Genomic DNA, 20,571 nt, shown 5'->3' on the forward strand with positions numbered 1-20,571 from the left:
GAATTTGATGAATTAAAGAACAGTTTCTAAGACAGGACGGTGAGTTTAAAACATCTGGCCCTGTTGATTGCTGACAGACTGTAACACGCAGCTTACAGTGTAGGGGAAGCCTTTATTTCCTCTTTTATTGCCAAATACACACATTTCCAAGCAAAGGTGACATTTTTGTCTGTCAAAACAAAGGTGGAACGGCGCAGCCTTCAAAACATCAAACTCAGGTGGAAAATGAGGATTTGGCATGACTTAATTTGGGCTTTATTAATGCCTTTGGGGGAGAGGGATGGAAGAAAGATTAGGCAGATCAGAGCTTTAAAAGTCATAGATCATGCATTTAATAGCTCTAATTCTTAAATACTTGAAGGGTTTCATAAAGCCATTCTCTTCAAGTGCAAACTCTTTCCCACTTTTCACTGTTTCATCCAGACCTCCCAAGTTCTTAGGAAGAGCTTGCAGCTGAAAATCTCCGGCCCTTCCCTTCAGCAATGATCTTGCACCAACAGTGTGTTTGCAGCCAGGAGCCTCCAAAGGATCCCACAAGGAGTTTACTCACAGACACACACTTTCCTTCAAGGTGCATATTTTAGGCACTCACCAAATGGGATTTAAAGCTGGAAAAAAAAGAGTCTTCTTCCATTCAACTGCATTTTCTGAAGCGCTACAGACTTAGAAAGACTGGATTTAAATGAAGTTACTGCTAGATTTTTAAAAGAAAAAATCAATTCTGGTGTTATAAGAAATTGATGGCTAGATTTCAAGGTGAATTTTATCTAAAACTGAAATATTGACTGAGGTAATATTAATATTTCGTTCTGTTTTCTTTCTTGAAAAGTGGGGTTTTTCATTGCACTGGGTTTTGTCCTTTCCACAATCTTAAAATAATTTGCCACACATTTATTTTAAATATTAGAGTGCTATTTTTAAGCAAGCAGTGCAAAACAGCAGTTTTTATGGTATCTATTACATAGTATAAGGAGCTTTCTGTAATAAAATCAATATCATAGGATAAATATTCTCAGCTAAGAATAATAAGCTACTGATAATTTTGCCCATAGTAATGGTTTTTAGCATGGCTGTGCTTTCCACAGTGGGATTTTCCTGATTGCCTTTAACATGAATTAAGGTAAATTCCAGGAGGGAACACATCCTGGGACGCTGTGACCAATGTGGAATAGCTGAGAGCAGTGTGAGAGCCCAGTGTAGGAAGGATATCACTGAGATACAAAACTCTGAAGAGAAATAACTGGCCATTAAAGGAATGTGAAAGGGGAGGGTAATTCATGGCATTGTGCTGGTGTTGGTGGCACTGGGGCAGGTGAGGGACAGGGGACTCCAGTGATCAGAAAAAGCAGCCACTGACCGTCTGTGATGTATGGAAAAGGCAATTCCAATAACTCATTTTACAACCAAGTGATCATTTATCCTACTAGCAAAATCTGTTCAACTCTGGTTGTATAGGTTATACAGTAATAAAAGTTCAAGTATCCATAAAATTGCCATTGAACTGTAAATTAATGTGAGGTAAAGTTGTTGCCCAGGGGAATAACCGAGCTTCAGAAAGTTGTGTCCTAAATTAATTAATGCTGAGTTCAGCTCTGCCTAGGAAAAGAAAGGGGTTTTGCTGGCCTTTGGTTGTGGAGCTCAGAGTTTTGTTTTCAAGCAGAAATTGTCATCTCTGCTCATTTATACAGGATTTTCTGAAGTCAGAGAAAACTCCAGGAAAAATTATGATCGACATGGCCTTTTTAAAATTTTTATTTTTAATTTTTTTTTTTATTTTATTGCTACATCTCTGTGAAAGGGGGAGGAAGTTGATGTCTGCACCACTTCGGGCACCTTGTAGTGGTCAGGTTTCCTTCTCTATTAAGCAAAGGTGTGCTTTTGCACTTCATAGGTGCTGGTCTCCCTGACCATCATAACTTGACTCTCTCTCAAAAGCTTTGTTTTGGTTTTTTTTTTTTGTTTCTACTTCCTGAAAAAAAAAAAAAAAAAAGAAAAAAAAAAAAAAGAAGCCAGTGGTACTTATTTTAATAGGTCAGTTTTAATTATTACAGATAAGGATTAATAAAAAATTTTCTAAATTGTGAACTTGGTCCCACTGCTTTGGGGATCAACTGCCTTTTGCTGCAGTGTGGCCTGTGAAGCACTTCTGATGGATTTGTGCCATTCCCACCACTGAGGGAGCCCAGACATAGGGGAGCTGTACACAGGGTGTAAATAAACTGTTCGACAAGTCCTCCACAGCCCTTAACTGCTCGGGTCTGTGCAGCACCCGGGAGGGGTTGTTTGTCCAGAGCTGCTGGATAAAGCCCTGCTCTGCGTTTCCAGAAGCCTGGAAAGCTGTCACCTCCCAGCTCTCCTGCTAACGAGCCTCAGAGGTTCGTGTGGAGTAGCTGACTCTTCTCTGCTCTCAGCAAGAACCTTTCCCCAGAGTTTGTGTCTGCGGCGCCGGGGCCGGTGCGGGGCCGAGCGGACACAATGGCAACAGCCCTTCCCCTCAATTACTGCCAGAACAGAGCCGCCAGAGCTCCCTCGCACTGCTCGAGCACTGCTGGGCTGCATCACACAGGGTAAGGGCTGAGGACCTCCACCACACTGTTGGTGGCAGCAGATTCAAAAACACCTAAATTTTTTTCTGAGTCCTCTTCTGCTTTTAAGCCCCTTTTTTAAAATACACAAATTGCTTGCAATACTTTCCCTGACTTCTCTTTTTTCCTTACCATTTCCTCTCCATTTTACCTTGGCTTTTCCCCTCATTCTTCTATTTTTCTTTCTGTTCAGTCTCTATTTATTTCTCCTGCTTCACAGATTGTCTCACTGCTTGGTTTTCTTTTTCCCAGCACTTACTATATTCCTTGTGTTTTTGCAGCTCTAATGCTAGCTTGTCTGCCAAAGAATAAACTCCTATTTATGGAAAATATATGCAGCTATATGCACTGCTAAAACATCTTCAGACTGTTTGCTCACAGCCATCCTGCAGAGACAGCACGACACTGTTAACACACGAGCTGAGCAGCTACTGCTACATTTACCAAAATTAGAACCAAACGGCCCCTGAGCACACACCTGTCTTCATGTACCATCCTCTCTCCTCCTCTGCCAGTGACACAATGCAGTTTGGGTTTATATGGGAGAATTCCACGGGTTAGACCTTTAGATATAATTACCCTACTCCTCCTGCCCGAGAGGGGATAACAATTAGTTGTGCCTTCCAGTGTGGAGTGGAAATTCCTCAACTGTCCCACTGTCAGGTTGAGTTAGACTTGCAGGGCACTCTGAATTTGAAGTGTTATAGCTGGTGTTATAAGCTGATTTTTTGGGATATCTGTGCAATAAACAAGATTGGTATATTGGGGTGATTTCATCTTGTGCCTCTGGATTAGTATCCTACAGCAGCAGCACTCCAGGTGTGATACCTTCTAAAGCACAAAGGTGTTCAGTGCTGTTTCTTACTGAGGTAAATAATGGGGGAGAATTTCAAAGGCACCAGGGGTAGTCCTTCCATTGAAAGTCGATGGAATTTGTGTGTCTAATTCCCATTTGTGCCTTTGAAAACACACATGGCCCTGCTTTGCCCGTGGCTTTAAATCTCATGTGCACAGAAAACACAAGCCTCACGTTCCTATTCCACCTTCCACACACATTTTAATTTCCTTCCAGTGTCACAAACTTTCCGCGGTAGCTGAAATGTGTCAGGGATGTTTTTGTCAAATTGCTGAGACCAGGTTCTTCAGCTCCCACTCTGCACTTCTGGGGTGATCAGATCACGATGTTAGAGTCGCATAAGAGCTTATTAGCAGCTGTTGCAGACACTTTCTCTGTGCTCTAAAAACAACAACGGGAACAACAACTCAGCTGGGAAGAGCATATGCAATAGCCTTTTAATCATTGCTTCAACTCACCATGTCACCATGCGTAAGCTTTCTCATCAATGAGGCCAGGACTACAAAACCAGAGAACTTCTTAAATTTTTCAAACACCTGCAATCCTGTGAAACGAATTTATGCTACCAGATTAAAAACACAAAAAAAAAAAAATGGAAAAGAAGAAAGAAAAAAAAATTCTCCTGGATCAAAAGTGTCTCCTTATCAGGAAATGAAGGACAGGAACAAAAATACCCTCCTCCTCCATCTCCTCCTCTTCTTTTCCCACCTCAAACTTGACGATAAAATTCTGTAATCTGACAGCCCCCTGCAGAATTGTAACTGAGTGTTTACAAACGGGGCTCTTCGATGGGAGCCTGTGATTAGGAATGTGCCCCACAGCAGCCACCTGAGAGCTGGGGAGGCCCTGCCTGCCCCCCAGCCCAGTCTGTGCTGCCCAGCACCCCGTCCTGCTCAGTCTGCTGTGATTTGTTTCCTTTTGCAATAAGTCAGACAAGAAGGATGTCGCTAAATCCTTCACGGAGCCCGAAGGCAGGGCTGCTGGTTGGTGTCTGCTTGCTGTGGAGCTGTGATTTGTGTGACCCCCAAGTTGCCCCTTGACTCAGGAAGTGCGAAGTCCCAGTCTGTGCAGTGGGTGAACAGAGCTGGGCGAGGTACAAGTGGCCAGCAGATGTCTCCCAGGATATTTCTTTGCAGACACTGCTCTCCCATATCCCTCTCTTTCCTGAGGCTCCCGAAACTGGGCTTGGTGGGTTATGAGAAATGCTGTCTCTAACCTCTTTGCCCATTCTCTGCAAGTATTACAGCCCCAAATACACAGCTTTGTGATACTGAGGCTTTTTAAACCACAGCCTAAATTATGGAAATGGTTTATAAAGATTAAAAAAAAACCGGCAAGGGAAGGCAGCTCCTCTGTGTCTTCAGAACATTTCGTGATTATTTACAGCCTCTGAGAAAAGGAAGCAATGTCACTCATGGGGGCATACGACATTTTAGATGACTTTTGATTGGGAAAATCATCAACATTGCTGGGATTCTGCTTCATTTTGCATGGGAGAATGGGTAGATGGCAGGGAAAACATTCTGTTTGCAGGTGCAGGCCGTGTCAACACGATGCAGATCCGCTAATCGAGCTGTACCTGCCAAGCCACGCTGGCAAATTTTATCTTGGGTAGACTCGGCCCAAGCGTGAGCTCTTCTCCTCAGCGCCGCGTTTAGCTGGAGAAGCTGCAGCAGTGAGGATAAGTGGTTGCTCATGGCACTGAAGGAATTAGTTTTAGAGGTGGCAGTGGAAGGCTGGAGTCCCCTGGTCCCAGTCATGTTCGCACCAGACCGCGGCATTTTGGCTTGGATGGGGTTTAGATCTCACCACAGGTCACACAGAAAATGCACACGCTGTTATCATCTTGCAGGAGCTCTCCGTTGGCATGATCCATGTCTTTGAGAATACAATAGTCCATCACCAATCCAATCATCTTTCTGTGACTGAGGGGTTTATGCAATTATAAAAAAGTGGATGATTTGAATGTTCTATCCCTCTTGTGGAATTATGTTTGGAATTTATCCGGCGAGACAGGGGAAGGGATTTTGTTTGTTTTGTTTGATCATTTCTTATCACAGAACTTTGTTTGACTCAAACCACAATGATACAAGCATTCAAACACCACCTTCAGATGTAATATTGATTTATAAAACAGCAGTGCACAGCTGCTAAGCTTCACTGTTTCAGACAGAAGGTCTTCAATTCCCAACAAATTACTGGCGTTTCTACCTATTTACAAATTAATGTTTCCTCTGAACCTTGTGCATTTCTTATTATTCCAGTCTGCTTTCTTCAGTTTCTGCTCAGAAACCTTGTGCGAGTGTGTATTATGCAGTGATAGGGCAGCTTTAGAGCATCAGTTAAATTGGAGTTAAATAAAAAAAAATCTAGATCAACGTTTATCCTTAGGCAAGTTATGCACTGAGTGAAATTAAACCACTATATGTACTTGTAGATTGAAGAATCAGAGGTGGAGGATGGGTCAGAAACACTAAGATCAAAGTTTTTCTTCTTTGAAAGAAATCTCTTTGAAAAGCCCCCATGCCACCTATTCTGCTTGTTAATGTTTTGACTGGAAGTGTCTGGCAGTGTCATCAGCAGCAGAATATTTTTAAAGACCTTTCTGGTTTTTTTATTTGGAGCTGACTCTAATAGCAAAGCAATGGATCCTTAGCAGCCTCTCTTATATGTCTCTTAAGGGAATATTTTTGTTAATTGCAAATATTTGATTGACAAACATGGGATGCAATTAGTAGGCAGGCACAGTAGGAATGTGCAGTGAACTGGATCTCTGAACCAACAGATCTCAACTCTCTCAGCTTGATCTGAAATAGGCAAGAGCATTTAAACCATATGTTTCCCTCAAACTTTTTCTTTCCTCTGAAAATTCCTTATTTCCCTCAACTAACCTTCTTTCACTCTCTGCACCAAGGGAGCTAATTCATCTACTGTGATCACGTCAAATAAAGACAGAAAATTCTACACAAGCTGCAGACTTATGCTGCTTTTTGACCGTGGCAGTAAAAATTAATGTGGACAAGACTATACATGCCAGTTGTGCCTTACAAAAGCCCTAGGTGAAAGAGAATACAATCTAATTTAACTTTAGACATTTTGAGCTTAATGGTCTATTTAAACAACCTGGTACCATCTGACTACATTTATCAATTATATTTCTTTTTATTTATACAGAGCACTGTCTTTCTGGAAAGGCTATAATTAAAACTTATCTAGATAAATTGTGCTCAGATTCCATGGCACGAGAAGGAATTCAAAGGATTTCAGTGGTTTTATGTGTTCTTTTTCATAAGGAAAAAAAAGGTTGCTCTGAAATCTTTAAAAGGAAATAGATTTTCATAATTAGAATAACCTAATTGCAATGGTTTTCATAATTATGGCTAAGAATGGCCAACAGGAAATGCAGTGGAAATGTTGACACCTCAGGGTTCTTTTCCTGGCTAGGCAGGTGCGTTTTCCAGGGAAAGGGTGCTCGGTCCCCCACCTCTCATGACAAGGGTCACGGGCAGGAAAACTGCCCCGGGGGGATTCCATCAGTTCTTTGGGGTTTCAGGCAGGTTCAGCTCATGCTTTGTGACACCGTAATCCTTTCTGCTGGGCTTGGTGAAGGACGAGGAGCCCTGAGCACCCTCAGGTCTTGCCGAGGCACCTGCAGAAGGTGGGGTGGCCAAGCCTGGTGGCCCAGAGCCACCGGGGAGGTCCCTTACCCTGCTGAGAACCCCATTTGCACCTGTCTTGGGTAGGGGCACAGTCCCCTCAGCGTCCAGTGCCGTGTCAGGGAGGCACTTTTTCACAGCTAAATGTCAGTTGTGTTTTTCATGAAGCAACAAAGCCAGACCTGCACCCCTGCACTGATACTTGTAGTGTGTTCTGTGGTGTTTGTAATCTGAGGGAAATGGAGAGAGCACTCATTGCTCTCTCTTATTTTTTCTGTGCCATCAGCCCATCTTCCCATAACCCAGTTTTACTCATGGAAGTCCCCAGTCCCTTTGAGGCCTCTGACAGTACCCACACGAGTAGCATGAGTTTGTATGTTCCTACAACCCTGTTAGAACATTCATGTTTATAAAATCACATGAAGGGGCTCATGGAGCTTTGCTCATTTTGGAAGGGCCTGATCCCACAATGTTTGCTCCTGCTCGGGGCTGCTCATGCCCCTCAGGCTGACTCAGACAAGTGTGGCAAGACCCAGCCTTTAATTTGCAAATCCCAGTAACGGTGTGTGTCAATCAGTGAAGGGAATGCTAGATCTGTAGTAGCTGCATGGTAGGGCTATAAATACAAGCTAGATTTCTTGAAAACTTTCCTTGCAGAATTTTGTCCCTAGAAGGGAGGACATTATTTCACTGCTGTCTGAGTCCTGAATGTAAAATTTTGGATGAGAACTAACAAAAAAACCATAATAATGATTTCCATCTGTGACGTTTCATGCCACGTGTTTATAACCCTGTTACTGAAGCAATATTTGACAGGGGCAGTTAAAAAATACTCTGATAGTGTTTTTTTCGTAAGGGCAGTTAATGAAGATCCTTTGCAAACCCATAATAATTTAGACAGGGCTTCCTGATGAACAGCTTCGGTATGGCAGAGTTATTTCAAATGCTGATCGAGGTGCATGCTTGGACTTGTCAAGGTTGCCCTTAGTGAGGACCGGTCCCCTACAGACAATCCTGTTTTCACACTGGAGCCGTTGTTGTGTCTCTCTGTTTAAGTGCTTGACAGAAAATGTCCACAGTTAGGCTGTGCATAATGTACACTGTCAATTTGTAAAATCTTTCCCTGTGACTGTGTTGAAAGAGGGACTTTGTCACAGGTTTTCTCTTCACAGCTCCACAATTTAAATTTTTCCTGTTTTGTCATGTTAATGTAATTCACTTAAAATATTTAAATTGTCCTTAATTAATTGAGGAAGGAGATTGCCATCATGGTGAAGTTGCAGGCAGCGTGTGGAGTAGGAGTGCCTCAATTTTGGTGAGCCCAGGTGATGAATGGTGTTGACGTGAACGGCTGCAGTTCCGCAGTGTGTAATACACAAATTACACCGCCATGTGTGTTCCTCTGTGTTATGAAAGCCTTTTGTTTATACATACCCAGCTATACATTTACACATTATGTAAATAAACACACATATGCCCATGCAATTTAATTGAATATATGGCTATGGGTTAAGAGGCATGTTACTCTGATGAAAAACATCTTATGGTACGGAGTAAAAATATTTCCGACGTGCTTCTGAGCCTCCTGTAGAATTTAAGAGGGAACTGCAGAGATTTCTTTAAGGTAGTGGTTCAAACCATTGTATAGGAAGGCCTGGTATTCTTCCAAAACCTCGAGGCTCTTGAGTGGCATTCTCAGAAACCCACTGAGTTTCACTTTTATTCAGCTCTTTCTATTCCTATTCATTTATGAGCTTTTCCATCAATCTTTGGTGTACACAAAATGCTGAGTTTTGTTTCATGTTAGGTACGTTCTTCTAAGGCAATGTGCAAGAAATTATGCATGTAGATCAGCCTTTCCAACCACAAATACCCCAAAAACCAACATAAGGATCTCAGTGTAGTGAGAAGTTGCCCCAGGTGGGTTCAGTCGGCCTTGGGGGGGTGCAACATGGTCTTTGATGTGCTGAGAGGGGCATGGAGTGATGGGCTAATGGTGCCTCCTACCCACTCATCCATGAGGTTGGATGGGCCCAAGGAGGTGGTTTCCCGCTGGAAAAATGCCTTGAGGAGCTGCAGGAGGTGGTGAACCCACTGCTGAGCCCCCGTGGCAGGGAGCTGTTGCTGGACCTCCACCTGGGCTGCTGTTGCACGTGGTTCCTCTTCTCCCTGGTGCTCACTGGGGCACGAGGGGGGCCTGTGGGGCCGTGGTGTCTGTTCGTCTCCACGCAGGGCACCACAGGCCACCCCGCAAGGTGACGCGTCTCGCTCTGGCAGAGCCCAGATTTGTGTGTCTGCCTCACAAAGGAATCTCTTCTTTTGCTTTGTGTTTGTTGTTTTTTTCCCCTCCATCTCAGGCGCTCAGCCGGGGCTCCTCTCCTCCAGCTGTTCGGTGACACCGCGCAGCCATCAAACGCTGCAAACCCGGATCAGAGAGCAGCAGTGACAGACTCCCTGGTGCAGGCAGGCCAGGTCCCAAATCTATTGTTCATACCAGAAAGCTCAGCAGAGTGACTTGACAGGTTTTTAAAGCACTGGAGAACTTCAGCAGGAAGTTTTCTGCCTTTCCTGCCCCTCGCTCTGCCTCGAGTCAGATGCAGAGCTTGTGCCATTTTAGCCATTAACAAAAAGGGGGGTGCTGTGGGTTCTGGGCACAGGTACCCACGGATAATCAGGTGTGTGAGAGTCAGCAAACCCTCTGCATGCGAGGGCTGACACTGGGGTGCTTTGTACTATTGCATTCAGACACCGTGTTCTGAGCGTCTTTGTTATCGTCGCCTGATAAATAAACAGCCCTAAAATTACAGAACTTATTATGGTAATTGAGTGAAGAAAAGGAAATGCAAACCCTGCCTCACTATCTATTACATTGCCACTGCTAAAGTTGCCTAAACCTGTGCTACTCAAATGATATTGTAATATTAGCCTTCTTTCTTTTTTCACAATGATTGTTTTCTGTCCATCTCAAGCTGGATGTCAGTTCATTTAGATTTACATCAAGTAGTAAATTAAAATAATCACTCAGCAAACACTCTCAGCTCAGTTTTCTCTTTCAGTCAGGAGTTGCGAGAGATGCTTGAAGCATTCAAGCAGAAAATATTGCTGTCTAGATATTTGTCCTCTGGGTGATAAAGGAGGCATTGTCTTGGGACCCACTCAGGCCTCGGAGCTGATAGTAGCTGTGCATCACAGCTGTGAAGTGCGCTTTGTTATGTGTCTGAGGATTAGGGTTCAGGACCTTGTTTTTCTTGAAATACCAGACTGATCAGAGCTGCATATGTTCGGGGGAAAGCAGAGGTCGATGGTTCTCTGTCCACATTTTTACTAGATTATTTTTGGACAGAACTCTGGGAGAATACCCTGCAGCTTAAACCATCCCAAGAGTTTTTCATATTCTGCATTATAACCGCCGTGGAAAAAAAGGCTGTAGTTTATCTCTCTGCATCTGAAACAAAAGACTCACAGCACCGCAGACACGCCGGGCTTTGGACCCACGCTGGAACAGCCTGAATTCTGCTCCTTTGTGCTCCATTTCCAGTACAGCTGCCCATTTAGGAGCACAAATGCACCTTGATGTAATAACCAAATCCAAAGAATGTCTGGCCTTAAGGACGGCACAGATCGACGGTTATTCTTAAAGCAAGGGTGGCACTGGGGTGGTGTACAGAGCAAGGGCTTGGGGGGACAAAAAAAGGCTGTTCTGTGTTTCTAAGCTGTCTGTTCCAGAAAGAAAAAAAAAAGTGGATTTATTTTTTCTATTTAAAAAATAATTCTGCATCTTTTTTCCCACCCCAGCCAAAACCACACAAACACAAAAAAAAAACAACCACAAACCTACCCCAAACCCCCATAACCCAGCAGTATTTATTTTGGAAAAAAAAGCTGTGTACAGGAGCACTCGTAGTGAAGATGCTGTGGTGAGGGAAGGCAGTACTTCCATTACAGTTGAGGTCTGAGTAAAGACTGCAGGATCTGGGCATGATCTCAGCCTTGGGAGCAGCCTCCTCTTTGTGGCAGCATGATGTGGGAGTTTGTGGGATTGAGGATTTGGGGCCAGGCTCTCATCTCACTTATGTTGGTGTGATACCACAGGAGCTTGCTGGGTCTTCCTGGTAAACAGAGGACTTTATATGACTCTTTTGTTGCAAGGGAATGTACATGCAGACATTGCAAATTCACCTTTCAGTGTCAGTGTGAATCTCTCCCTTCCAGAAAGGGGCTCTGGTCAATAGGCAGAATATTGCCCTCGAAATGATTAATGTTAATTGTAGAACCCCACTGATGGGGTGGAAGGGAGAACAGCATTTGCCCATATGCAGTTGAATGCCTGAGGGTTTCGTTGCAAGTATTTCTCTGCTTGAAAACATGTCAGTGGGCACAACTTTTGACCCCATCAAGCTTCTGAATAAATTCTGAAAGTCACCCATGACTTTTAAAACTAGGCCTTCCCTTCTTCCATGGAGCCCCATCCCTGCCCAGCCTTGGGCCTGCACGTCCTGCTGTGGCTTCAGGTGAGTGGGGTGGCTCAGGGGCTCCTCTCTCCATGGAAAGGTGAGCTTGGAGCTGTGCTCCAGGGCACCTGGCAGGGGCTTTGAGACAGTACCTTGAGCTCGGGGGCTTTAATGAATGGCAGTGGACCAAAGAGCTCCTGGACACGTTCTTACCAGCCCAGTCTTTTTGTGGATGTCATTGCCATTCAGAGGAGGCACCTGGCAATTTTCTGGTTTTATGGTCATGGCAAGAATGATCTAGAAGTATTTTTTTTGTGCCTAGACAAACTGGTTTCCAAGTGACAAAAGAGTCACTGGAGCAGGATGTGCAATGAGGAGCCTTGGTCAGAGATGGACCTGTGTAATCATTGTTTGAAATAAGCTCCAGGCTGCCAACCTAGATTTGTGTTCTCATCCTGTGTTCTGCAGGACATCCTCCTGCCCTGCTGCCCTGATGTGCTCCTCTCCTGAGGGTTGGGGTGGAGGATGTGCACGGACCAGAGCAGTGCCACGTGGAGGGGAGGAGATGATTCCTTGTTTCTTCATGTTCTGCCTGGCAGAAGTGATTTGCTGCAGTTGTGCCTGCAGAAAGCTGGCATCATGTGAAGGCATTTATCACTGGAGATATGCTGATAGCAAACCTTCAAAAAATCATGGAGTAGTAGTCAATGTGTCCTTTGTTTATAAGTAGTCTTTTATATTTAGGGATTTTCCTTCACTTCTGCTTCCTCCTTTCTTAGGAAATGACCACGGGGTACTGACCTCTGCTTTTGTGCTCATAGAAATCCTCCCTCTCTCTGTTTTATTTGTCCTCTGGCTTTTTTATTTTTTTCTCAATAGTTTTTTTAAATGCAATTTGGTTTTCTTTTCTTGTGCTTTGAAAAGGTTTGGTTTACCCTTCCTCACTCGTGCCAGCACAGCTATCCATCAGTCCCTTTTCTCCTTGAGTTGTTGCTACTGGTGAGGTTCCTTTATTACTACATTTTCCAGGCATTTTCCCCCTTCTTTCCTAAACCAGTTTTATGTTTTGTTTGTCTCATACTTATCTTCTTCCCATATTCTGGCAAAATATATTAGAGGTGCCACTTACTTTTCCTCTCTGATCCCGCTCCACAGCCCTCAGAAACAACAGAAGGGGGAATTCTCTTGTTAATTGCATTAAAAAAAAAAAAAAAGAGAGAGAGACAATTGCCTGAATGAAGGAAAAAGAAAACCTTCCAGGGCAGAAGGCACCTACAGCCTCCAGCTCCCTGTGCAAACTCACGTCTGGGAGGCAGAGACATGAAACCTTCCCCTCCTGGTACCTGTTCCCTCTGCTTGCATGAAGGAGAGAGGGGCCAAGATATTTCAGAGTGTAAACTGTCCTACCAATAATTACAGTATCTTTTTGGATTTATATCAGCTGAAAATCAGGTCTCAGAGTTTTACATGATTTGAGTTCTTTGTGGAGAGAAGCACAGGCATTCACACAGGCCTATCATGACACTTACTGAATTATTTGAAGGATACTTTGTTTCCTAGATATCTCAGTACCAACATGAATGTGGAATTGCTGAAATTATCAAAATATTGACATAAAACCTGATGCAAAACGAGACACTGTTGTCTGTGAGTGGTGTGGCTTGGGGTTTTTTGCTGCTGTCACCAATCACTGCCATCAGAGCCCAGGCAGTGGAAGGGGGAATTCCCCTAGTTCTGTGCAATGGGGAAAAAAAAAAAGAAAAGAAAACAAAAAAAAGGGAGATAATTTCCTGACTGCAGGAAAAGAACTGCTGGGGTAGGAGGTTACTAAGGCCTCTATCTCCTTGTGTGTAGCTGAAGAGAGTATTCAGAGAGTTCAAACACAAGTAGGAGATCTCTGAGTGCAGGAAACAAGCAACGTAGCACGAGGTGAGAGAATTAAACACAGAGCAGGAGGGCAGTTACCCCGTGTGCACCCACCCCCAGCAAGGGAGGTATCCAGCAAATCCTTGAAAGGGATGTCTTACAAAAGCTTCATTATAAGCTCTTGCTAATTTGAGAACTGTCAGGAATGGCAGTATTATTTTCCACTCAGCTGTTGTATCTGATCAAATGGCACCTTCCAAAAAACACGAGCAGTCCTTGGTAAAGCCTTTGTACGGTGCCTGGCAGAAGGGCACCCCTTCAGTATAAATAAATGATATTTTAGTCATTGTTACATAACAAAATCTCGGTATTGTGGCTGCTGTGATGGGACATGAGCAGCTGTGCCTGTTTGCTGCCATACAGGTTGAGGATTCACAGCAGGATAACCCACTCCTGGTGCCTTTCTGCTGGAGATGGGCTGAGATCCACAAAGATCTGTGAAGTACTTCTAGGTCAATATTAGGAAATACTGGAAGTTTGCAAATGGTAGGGAGAACCAAGTGCCTTGCATTTGAAGTTTTCCTCCCTCTAACAACACAAATATTGTCTTGATGCTCTCCTGGACTTGCCTGGTGACAGTGGGATCTCACAGTGGGTTCCCTTCTGCATGGGAAGTCAGGTTTCTGAGCAGCACCGTGCATATTCCACACTAAAAGGGCATCTAAAAAGGCAGACTTGGCTGCAGCTGCTACCTGGAAATCCAGAGGCTGTTGTTTTCCTTATTTCATCTGTTGCTAGTCAGCTGGAAAGCACAGTGACCTATGAGTAATGTGGTCATCCCCAAGTCATGCTGATAAAACCTTTACACTGCTGCCTCTTGCCATCTCTCCTTCTCTATCTCTCTGAGATGTTCTGATCCAATCTTGACTTCCTTTGAGGTAGGACATTCTGTCTTAATGCCCTAACCCCCTTGGAGAGCCAGAGAGAAATGATTTTGAGATGGTTTTTTGTTGTGCTTTTGCCTGATAGACTTGTCTGCAGGGCTTTTATACCAGCCAGAGAGGATGTGGCTCTGTGGCAGTAACCCAGGGGCCCTTTAGGACACTGCTCCTCTCAATTAGTGGCTGCTATTGAAGGCATAGCAGAAGAATTTCCAAATCCCAAAATATCAGTTTGGTCCTATGGTCAGCAAGCCACCAAGTGTAGCCTAGAGAAACCTAGAGTTGGGAAGTAGCAAATCTCAGTTGCTCTTTGCTCTCTCCACCTTCTTGGCTGCCACCAGGCAGTCAGTTACTTGGAGTATTTGTAATTCTCTGAGTTTGTTTGTGCCACTAATAAAAGTTTCTTGCTTTCTCTTTACAGATCAGCATGGTGGATTTTATGGAGGATTTCTATAGCTGAGGGATAACTGTGAATTCCCAGGTAATTGGCATTTCTTCTGCTTCTTTCATGAGCTGCCCTGGATGTTGTGACCTTTTCTTTGATTTTAGGCTTCAATCCTCTCTCCTAACGCCCTAAACTGGGCACCTCATGATCAGATTGTTGTCCTGAGTTGTATCTTAGAGTTGCTTTGAGATGCAAAGCGAAGGAAGTTCTGGTTACCCACTCAGAATGCAGCTCTCCTGTCCCACCAATGCAGACTGCCAGTTCATATCTGAGGGGATTTGCATGCACTTTGTAACAGGATAAACAGTTGAACATTTCCTGGATAAAGAGCTGTCTTTCTGACTGTATGATCCTGCCGTAACTTCATGTACTTAATGGTGGAACTCAACTTTCTTGTCCCGAGGCCAACACTCTCACTCTCTGACTGGACACAGACCCCCTCTATTTCTCACCTTCTGAAAGGGCTGAGGTTTACTGTGGATTTTTGTTGTAGATTTTAAACTGTTTCATGCTTACATTAGCTTTGTAATGCAATGAGAAGCTCCAGGTCAGGTAAGGAGGTGCTACAGTGGGGACCTGCAGAAGAGCACTGGGTGTGATGGTTTGAGAACCACCACATCACGATGAGACCCCAGTCCTGCTGTGGTGCCAAGCCCGTGGCAGGAGCTTTGTGCACTGCCTGACAAGGTTGTTGAAGGCACAGCTTTAGGAGTCAGATGAAAGCAGAGTGTTTTTCAGCTTGGCACCCGTCCATCCTCGTTATGATAATGTCGGCATTGTGAGCTCCTCGGGGCAGGGCCTGTGGCTTTCCCTGTGTCTTGAGACTCTCCAAGATTGTGGCCAGCATTCTGTGAACCAAAGCTAATAAATCAAAGCCAGTTTTTCCTCATGTGCTTCAAAACCTACTCCATTTTGGAACGAGAAAACCACGTACAGCTCACTGCAGGCTTTGTCAAATTATTCCTCCCCTTCACACTTGGACTCTTCTTCATTTTCCACACACTTAATACTCACCCAGCTCCTTTCTGTAACTGGCAGCTGATCCAATTACACACTAGATGTAGAAATACTGAAGTCTTACAGTTCAAATGTGGAATGATATGCATAGTCACTTTGTCACTCAAATCCTTAAAAAAAAAAAAAAAAAAAAAGAAGGAAAGAAAACTCAGACTAGCTGGCCATAATTAAGGGCAGAAAATAGAGCACACAGCTAATATGTCCCTGGTTTGCCAATACTGGGATGTCACAAATACCAGTCAGGAAGCCAGAGCCATGTGGCTTCCCAGATAAAAAGGCTGGCTTTTTACTTCTGGGGCTACAGTTCAAATCCAGCTTAAGGTTCTAAATTAAATAAGACCTTAACCTATGCCAAAACATGGGATCCCTCCAGGTCAGAGCCGAGGTTATTGGCAGGTCAGTGTGATTAAGCCTGTGTTCCATTGCCTTCAGCCCCCTTAATGGCATAAATAAAGGAATTAAGGCCCAAACCCTGCCTGAAGTGTGTGAGCACCAGCACCCAGGCACAGAGACATGGAAAAAGGAGCACCCGAATTCTCCAAGGGCAGGAACGTGGGCAGGGTTGGGTCAGTGCTTTCTGCAGGGAGGCACTTGGTGGGAATGGGCTCACCTGCTGCTCAGGGGCAGCAGCAGCTCAAAGGCAGCAGAATTTGGGGGCTGTGTGTAGCAGGCCTGCTCTCAGAATTGCGTCTTTGGAGAATTTTGGTTCATATTCTCGGCTGGATCTTTGCTCAGAGAGCATTTTGCATTCAGCAGAACAGGCTTGTAAAACTGCACAGCAGCAGCAGAGGACCTGCAGCCCTACCAAAACTGTAGGAACTTTCAAAGCCTCCAAGCTCCTCTAGCTCCCACCAGAGAGCTCGAGATGAGAGTCCCACATGACAGAAAACAAGCAATAATTAAAAATCCTGATTTTGCCCAAAGAATTCCTTTGTTCGAGGTATGTAAATGTCTTTGCCTGCTTGTAAGTTATTTCATTTTTGATAGTTCCTTAGCTCAGTAATCTGAGCTTGGGAATAGAGGAGTCTGAAAGGAGTGTTACTCTGAAACAAAACACCTGTCTTTCAGTCAAGACTAAATTGACAAGCAACAATTTAGTTGTCTAAACTCAGAGCTTTCAGGATTTCAGACTACATAAATGTCAAGATGCCTAGGTAGGGCTCAAAGGTGAGCGACAGTGTAGGCAAATATACATTGGAACTTCAATTATCCAACCCCTGATCACTCTCAGTTACCTGAAGTTTAAGCATGTCTTCCTTCACTCTTGATTTCCACATTTTTCTGTAAAAACCCTTTGTACTGAGTCACCTCTGTCTTTGCCCAGCAGAGTCTGTAAACTTTTAAGAGCTAGTCTCCTGAGGAGCTTAGTGTGTCTGCCAGATCACAGCATCAGCAACCCCTCTCTGACAGAGCCTGTAATTATCCCTTCGTGTTACCTGGTACACTGGGATAGAAGAATTAAAATAAATAAATCACTGTTTTCATCTTTGCTGTCTCCAGCTCCGCTTTTCCATAGGCACCTTCCTCCTCATACAGTGTTGTACCTGCCTGGAAATGCCTTCCTTATATGATTCCTTGTAGGGAGATCATGTCCTCTCATGAGCAGCCAGAGGGTGGGATGGACTTTGCCAGTTAACAAAATTCACCCTTACTAGTTTGGATTTCAGGGACCAAAATCTTTTTTTCATTGTTCTCCCATGACATCTTTGACATTGACTGATATCCAAGAGCCAAATATGGCTCGATATCCACAGTTTTGAACCTTAAAAAGCTGCTGAGATCCCAACCGAGACCCTCTGAGAAATTTTGCTTTGCATCTTCCTGCCTTCAGCACTTTTTCTCAATACATCCCAGTTACTTTCGAGGGGGTTTGTTGTTATTTGATCTCAGGGAGGTACCAGTTCACATTTGCAGGTCCCTGCACCAACTACAGAACTAAATCAAAAAGCTTTGAGTGGCAGAAGAAAATGGCTGGCAGGAAAATATGTGAGGCCCCTTCGCCTCCTTTTGCACCTTTTTATTTTCCAGCCTTATTTTCACCCCATCCTTGGCTTTTATTTGCCACTTTGATTTTCTCCCAGCACTTCCTAAGATCTTCTGTTCTCCTCTCTGTGGCAAGTTGTGAAGGGAGTCCCTCTCCTTTTCTCCTTGCTCTTCAGCAAGTTTTCCTCTTTTTCCTTCAGGGGAGGAATCTCAAGCTGAGAAAGGATAGGAGATTTTCGTTTCATCCCCAAAGAGCATCTGAATAAGGCAGACCCTTCTGTGAGATGAGGGGTGGGCTGTGCTCCCTTTCCAGGGACACGCTCCGTGCTGGCACTGTGGGATAAAAGCTGCTGTGCAAGTGCTGCCTGCTCTGCAGTGGAGGATTTTTGGGTAGAATGAGCCCCCTGAACAATAAACCAGCCCCCCCCCTTCCCCCCCCCCCCCCGAGGAAGAAAAAGGGGATTTCAGGCCAGGTCAGGCAACGTCTCCCTTCCCCTTAGCTGAAGGCAAAGAGCTTGATCCTACCAGAACAAATGGCATAAGACATGGAGGATCCAGTGCTGCACAGGAAAATAAAATCCTTTTCTCCCTTGAAAGCAGAGTTGCACAACTGAACTAGAAGGCAAAATACAATCCAGTCATCTGTTGCTTTCAGAATGGGAAGAAAACAAAATTAAATGGGGATATTAAATTGTAAGTTTTGTGGGTAAAAAAGGAATCTCATTCCCCTGGCAGGAAACTAATATTGCAAGGAAAATACAGCAGCAGAAGAGGATCAGACAGTGCCCATTTCAATATTTAGGAAGTTCTAGCATCTTAGGTGTTTCCTGGCCATCAAAAATTGAAATAAATTAAAGTTGCACTTTAATTGAATTACACAATGACATCGATTTGAACATTAGAAAACAGATGCAATTTTGTGCAATGCTTTAAATTGCTTTTTCTCACATATGCATTTAATTTAAATTTATTGAGATGGTTATTTATGTTAATAAAATAATTAAAAGCAGTTATTTAAGACTAACTATGAAATAGCTGTGTAACTACCTATATTAATAAGACAGTTAGTTAAGGGATAATGTCTATTGCTTTATGGTGTAATTGCAATAAACAGCTGCTGAGTTTGATTAAGAGCTGAAGTGGAGCTAAAGTGTTTGAGCAATCTCCAAAGCTATTTGTTGTAAGTGTACTACAAAGCAACAGCGATTATTCCTATTATACAAAAAGCCACAGCATAAACATTAAAATATAACACACAAGTATGATGCTTTTTTCTTGGGTGATTGGAGCATGTGGATGGTGGGGCTGGAGAAGGAGAGCTGGGGCTTCAGTGGAGAAGAGGCTTGAGGGGGCAGTAATTTTGCTGAACAGTTTTTGCTCATACCCAGGTCCTCACCCCTGTGTGAGTTTACACCTGAGTGGTAGGAGGGGCACAGCCTGTGCTTGTGAGCTGTGTTTTTTCAGGGGTGGCATCATTTGAAAATCTTTAGCTGGATCCCTTTCAAATTTTATAGAAAATTTTCAACCTCAGCTCCAGGTCTGACCTAGGAATTTCTTCAGCTTTTTGTTGGCATATAAAGAGGGAGAGTCAAGCATGTAGTAAAAACCCTTCTGCAACTTTGACCATGAAATGGCTGCTGCCACTCCATAACTCCATCATTAACACACGAAGCAGACACTTCCTGGTCTCCAGGCATATCCTACTTTATGGCACTGACACAGACCTAAACCACAGACCATTAATTTCAGTGGGATCGGGTAAGCAAAGAGGCATTCCTTGTATTGCTGTTGTTATTTACAAACTCCACATTCTCCTGCTGCTGGGAGATGGACTCGGACATAAGATATTTGCCTTTAAAATTTCTGCTATATTTGGGTTAGTGAGTCTGGAAAGAGGTGCTTAATTACTTAAACGCTCTTTTATTTCACCTTTTATTTGAGTGCACCTTTGGGTGGTGAACTCTGACAGGTTGATTGAGGCACAAATGGACAGGAGCGGTTAACTGGAGTGGGTCAAGTCCTAGAACACGAGGTGTGAGGTTAGAACATGTCCTGGGTGCCCTGCTTCAGGACCTGAGCTCCTGTTCACGTTATTGGCATGTGGGAATCACTCAAACAAAGTTCTCACTTTCACCCACATACAAACAACCTTGGGAAAGAGGGATGAGTCCATCACTGCTCTAAACCAAGCTCAGGGAATATGTATCCAAGTCCACGTGATCAAAACCCACCAGTTCATTTGCATCAACGTTGACGGGTTTTCACATACAAATGTTAAAAGTTCAAAAGGGGGGAAAAAAAAAGGGTGCTAGCAGCACAGTTACACTGGTTTCCTCCCTTCACACCGTATATCCTGGAAGAGATAAGGTATCTTGGACTAACCAGTTGGAAAAGCCGACAGGAAAAGGCAGCTTGGCGAAGTCCTAGGCACAGTGATTAATCCAAGTGCCAATTCGCTGCTAATCTGCTGTGGAATGGTTTTGCTCCTGGTTTATTAAGGAAGCAGGCTTGCAGGTGGCTGGGTACTGAGGGGGTGTGTGCCTTGCTGGGCAGATTCACTGCTGTGAGAGCAGGGCTGCCGCGAGGATCTTCCCAAATATTCTGAGATGGAGCGCGAGACCCGCTCGGCTCTGCCGGCTCCTACCTCGGGAGCAGCTTAGGCAACGGCAGGAAAGCCCACCCAGTGTACTCGCCTTGTTAAGCTTCTGGGGCTTGCAGGCCTTCCTAACTCTGCCCTGGGGAAAAACTGTGTAACAATGGATAAAAGACTT

General features: G+C 44.1%; 1 long non-coding RNA gene across 3 annotated transcripts in view; it reads left to right on the plus strand.

Annotated features, from left to right (window-relative positions):
- Positions 1-20,571, plus strand: part of LOC113991666 — a 259,176-nt gene that overhangs the window by 204,550 nt on the left and 34,055 nt on the right. For all 3 annotated transcript variants that reach the window (XR_005565202.1, XR_005565200.1, XR_005565201.1), the window contains one exon: positions 14,777-14,836. This is a non-coding gene — a long non-coding RNA (uncharacterized LOC113991666). The remainder of the gene's footprint in view (positions 1-14,776; positions 14,837-20,571) is intronic.

Source organism: Pipra filicauda, unplaced genomic scaffold (assembly GCF_003945595.2).
Source record: "Pipra filicauda isolate LSUMZ 115617 unplaced genomic scaffold, ASM394559v2 scaffold118_size2161507_pilon, whole genome shotgun sequence".
NCBI lineage: Eukaryota > Metazoa > Chordata > Aves > Passeriformes > Pipridae > Pipra > Pipra filicauda.